Raw genomic sequence first — 4,953 nt, forward strand, 5'->3', positions numbered from 1 at the left:
TTTCAGGATAATAGAAGTTACTTACTGTTTTTATTCTTAATTTATTTTGTGGGTATATGTGGATGTGGTCTCCCCCCCCCGTGTGTGTGTGTGTGTGTGTGTGTGTGTGTGTGTGTGTGTGAGAGAGAGAGAGAGAGAGAGAGAGAGAGAGAGAGAGAGAGAGAGACTTCCCTCACCCTACTGGTTTAGGGTTCTAGGCATGTGCAGCCATGCCTGGCTTTTTATGTGCGTACTGGAATCTGAACTCTGATTCTCATGCTTACACAACAAACCCTCTTACCTACTAAGCCATCTCACCAGCTACAAAGAGTTATTATTAAACAGATATTAAGAAAAGATTAGATCGTACAAGATTTATAATGATCCCTCCAGTTGGGATCCACTTCAGTGTCAAATCAGGCTCAGACAAGGCAGAAAATGGCCAGTGACAGAATTATTGTGATAATCTAGGTATGTCAGGACTATATAGAGGGACTTTGTCTCTAAAAGGAACAATGAATGAATGAATGACTAAATTAGGGACAAGTCAGAATGGAACAATCTTGGTGAGTTTATTAAGTAGTGATAAAAAGGTAGTACACAATATTTAAACACAGGTGTTTATAAAAGGAGACCTTTAGTAAAGGACAATACAGTCATGTACCTTTAATCCCAACACGAGGGAGACAGAGTCAAGCATATCTCTGTGAGTTCAAGGCTTGTCTGGTCTACAGAACAAGTTCCTGGACAGCCAAGGCTACATAGAGAAACCCTGACTTAAAAGGACAGTACAGACCTAAGACATGAATGCAAGCTCTTCAAGAGGGAGACTCATGTCTAAGTGTCTTAATGAATAGCTATGTTGGAGAGTTTAACTCCAGAGTTAGTTCGACAGACACTCTGTCTCAAGAGAGTACAGCAGAAAGCAACAGGATTATACACACACAGACACCCAGGCATCAAAACAACAACAAAAGTTAGAATAGTTCTTAGCTTCCCTCCCTAACTAGTGTGTGTGTGTGTGAGTGTGTGTGTGTGTGTGTGTGTGTGTGTGTGGTGTGTGTGTGTGTGTGTGTGTGTGCATATTTGTGTCTGTCTCTATCTGTGTGCCTATTCATGAGAGATTTTTGTGGCTCTTGGAAACATGCTGTTCAAAGAATATAATATATAACCTGGTTAAAGATAAAACAAAGTTGTAAACTTTTAAAACAAGGCTGTTAACTTAACCAAGGTTTTAAAATCAAGTAAAATCTACCTGAGTTGATTTTCTTATTTCTCCTATTGTAATGAATTTCCTTCTGTAAATGAAACTACAAAGTCCTCTTCTGAGGAGTGTCACTGAGGAAGAAGAGAGGAGTGCTAATGAGGGCAAAATCAAAAGTCACAGACACTGTATCCCTAAGTAAGCACAGGCTTTGCTGCTCTTAGCATCTTTGAGATATCTCTGGGAAAGAGAATGCTGTATTTGAAGGCAACCTTGATTTTGTCATTTGGGATGAAGTGTCTGACTGTCAGCCATTGGTGAAGGCAAACAAATCTTAGAATCAGGGACTTCTTCATCTTCCTTCCGAAGCCCTGACAGCTTTTATTGCCACTCTACCACAATTATGGTTAGGTAAGCTGGGGTCAAAGCTGGGTACTGACAGCCCCATATTCAGCCAACCATCCCAAAGGAGAAACATAAGTGTCTCTCAAGAGTACCTTCATTCCTGCCTGGACAGCCCCATGATCCCTGTTTTCTCTCTGGAAAGATCTTGCCTGAGTTCAGTTTCATCACCCCCCTCTCTCACGTGTCTTACTGCCGAGGAGCTGGTCACACAAGAAGTTCCAGGAGGCTCTGGAAACAGCAGCAGTTGTTCACTGTCACGTAATCTGTGCCTCTTAGCACAGAGCCTGCTTTCTTGCCCTCAGGGCCAGCTCACCTGCACCCACGCCTCCATAGGCAGTTCCACTGCACAGAAGGAGACAGGGGAGGGAGAGGACATCACCCCCACACCCATACCACCTCACACCAGACGAGTGGCAGGTTCCTGTGCTCTCTCCCTTGGGGCTGGCTCTCCACTGTACCGCCTCAATTAGGGTAAGACCTACTGTGCTGCTGAGGCGAGATGCAAAGCCCACTCTCCTGAGTGCTGCAGCCAGTGAGGGGCAGGCCTAGCTCACATGCTCTCATGACCCTGGAGTCAGCTGTCCTGACTTCCTCAGGCGTTAGCAGGTGAGGGGACAAAGGGTATCCCACCCTCTACAGCCCAGATCACCCTACTCCGTGCTGTGGCAGGGTCAGCTCTCCCACACTCACTGCCTTGAGGCTGGCTCACCTGCAACCTTGCTGCCAGGAACAGCTCTCCACTGTGGTGCCTGAGTGACGCAGGGCCTGCTCTTCTGAGTGCTGCCCGCCCTCCAGTGATAGATGGAGCCAGCTCTCCCGAGCACTGCATAGAGTGAGGGATAGGGTCAGTTTTGCATAGCTCCTGGATATCCAGGTGGTCCCTGGAAGGTGCCCTGACTGGGGACAGCCCCATGTTTTCTAGAGATAATATGAGCCATAGGCATTGAAACTGACCTGTGCAGCTGCATAGCCACAGACTCAGACAGGGCCCACAGTGACAGCTCTGGATGGGACCTCACCATGGCTCCAGGTGACAGGGCTGGGTACTCACAACAGGCTTCTCCTCTCCAGCCTTGAGTCTTCAGTTCCATCTCTTCACGATGCTCAAGCTATTCCACTTCTCTCTCTCTCTCTCCCATCTGACCACCACATGTTAGGACATTGTGGTGACTCCTGCTGAATGCTGGCCAAACAGCTGTCCAGCCCCTGGGTGACATCCTCTATCTGTGCTGTGGGTGTCCTGTGGCCATGCACTGGAGGACATGTCTTTGGATAGCATGGTGGTCCACAGGTGGCTGTCTGTCTTCCTCTTCCTGCACAGTGGTGCCTGGATTTGATTTCATTTTTTTTATCAGTCCTAGGCATAAGACAGCTTTGGCCACCAAGCCATGCATGAAGCTAGGATGAGCAAAGGACTGTCATCTGCTTTGTCTCTGATCAATATAAGAAAAACACCAACAAGGTGTCTCTTTGTCTAATGTCAGAGGGTGGGTTTTTCTTTTCATCTTTTTTGATTTTTATGTTTTGGCAGCTCTATAAATGAAATGCAGGGTTTTTATGAGAGATTAGCGGGCACTGAACCACTGAGCCACAGTCCCAGACCTAATCTCGTGATTTTTATATGGAGCCATATGTACTGCATGATCAGCAATTAAGACCTGATTTGGGGCCTCAGCAGAGATCTTAAAATTCATGGCTTAAATTTACCAACTCTTTGCCTTAAATTCATTTCTTGAACATTCAACAAATACCAGAGAATAGTCTACCAAGTTCCATGTCAACCACTTTCGAAGAGAGAGAAATCAGAAGAAAGTACTCTTCTGTTTTCACCCCTGTCTATCACAGTTCATGAGTGAAGAGGAGCCTAGCCTTTTATGTTCTTGGCTTTCTGAGCTGCCCATAGCCTCGAATTCTGCTCAAGTAGAATTTTCTAGCTAAAATTTCACTCAAGCCACACAGTGTTTATTTTTTCACTTCAGAGAAGGGAACACAGTACTGGCCTGTGACTCATACACAGAAAGTGTTCATCATGATGTTGTAAAAACTTTCCAAAAAGGATCCAGATATTTGTACTACCTCCCCTGTAGTTCAGTAGACAAAGAATGTAGTGTGTACCCGTTGAAACAGACAGCAAAATTTGTTGCTGTACAGGAGACTGTTAGGCCTAGCATGGTCCACTCTCCGCTTCCTAGCAGACACTCACATGAAAGGTAATGAAACATTTATCAGGGAAGTCAATCTCTGCAGCTCCATTTCCTCAGGTTTAAAATGCACATGGTGACAGCCTCCAGTGATCCCAATACTCCAGAAGCAGAGCGAGGAGAATTGTGAGTTTCAGGGAAACCACCTGAGTTCCATAGATAGATCTTGTCTTCCATGCACAAGGTGTGTGGAAGCCCAAGACAGACCAAATTTCAGCACAGAAGATGAAGGTAAGCAGTCCCATACCTAGCTGATGAGTTATTGCCAAGTATTAGCTGCTAGAGGAGGAAGAGATAGTTTTCTCTAAGAGCATGCACAGTCCCCGGTAAGCCAACGATGCTATAGTACAAGGCCATGCACCAAGAATATGGGCATTACTTTAAAGCACACAAACTCGGGTATGTAGCAATAGGAGTGGGGTTGGGGTTGATGAATGTGAGAAGAGTTTTGGAAGGGTTTGAATTTGATCAAAGAACAGTGCACAGAAGTCTTAATTAATTAAAAATATTGGGAAAAATAAAGATGCACAATGCTGTCTTGGTAACATTGCAAAAATAAATGTGATTAATAAAGAAAATGAGACTGAACATAATGAAGTCTCAGCGTTGAGTCTTCTCCAAAAGGAGAGCATTGAAATGACTAAGTGCAGATTTCTTCCATGTCCTTGCTCTTCGACCACTCCGAGACCCTGCACTATCCTTCAGCCTCATTATCTTTGTTTGTACATCAAAGACAATCCTCAGCTGATGCAATGAGAGAGGATAAAAGAAAATGCTGTGGACAGGGGCTCAGTGATTATTAGCTTTGTCTCCCTTCTATGGTTCCCTCTTCTCTGTACAGCCATGAATTAAGACCAACAGTGGGTTAAAACTGTGCAGGATGAAGGCATCTCCCTAGGTAATGCCTGGTGACTCACAGTAAGCTGCCTTCCACTCCCTGCTGAAGGGGCAGCATAGAGAGCCTGCCAGGCCACAAGAAGCTTTGCTTGTGGGATCATCTAGCCTCAGGCTGGAAAGCACAAGCAGGATTCTTATACCCCTACAGTCTTCCAGGTACAGCTCAGGCTATCCCAATTCCAGCTGGCCCACAACATATTAGTTTACATTCCCAGGTGCTGCTTTATATATATATATATGTGTGTGTGTGTGTGTGTGTGTGTGTGT

At 45.2% G+C, this 4,953-nt stretch overlaps 1 non-coding gene across 1 annotated transcript; it reads right to left on the reverse strand.

Moving 5' to 3' along the window:
• Positions 1 to 2,936: 2,936 nt before the first annotated feature.
• On the reverse strand, positions 2,937 to 3,077 carry LOC114619161. The gene has a single exon (XR_003711078.1). It is a non-coding gene; the product is annotated as a small nucleolar RNA SNORA48 (small nucleolar RNA).
• Between the last annotated feature and the right edge of the window lie 1,876 nt (positions 3,078 to 4,953).

This window comes from Grammomys surdaster, unplaced genomic scaffold (assembly GCF_004785775.1).
Source record: "Grammomys surdaster isolate TR1022 unplaced genomic scaffold, NIH_TR_1.0 147, whole genome shotgun sequence".
NCBI lineage: Eukaryota > Metazoa > Chordata > Mammalia > Rodentia > Muridae > Grammomys > Grammomys surdaster.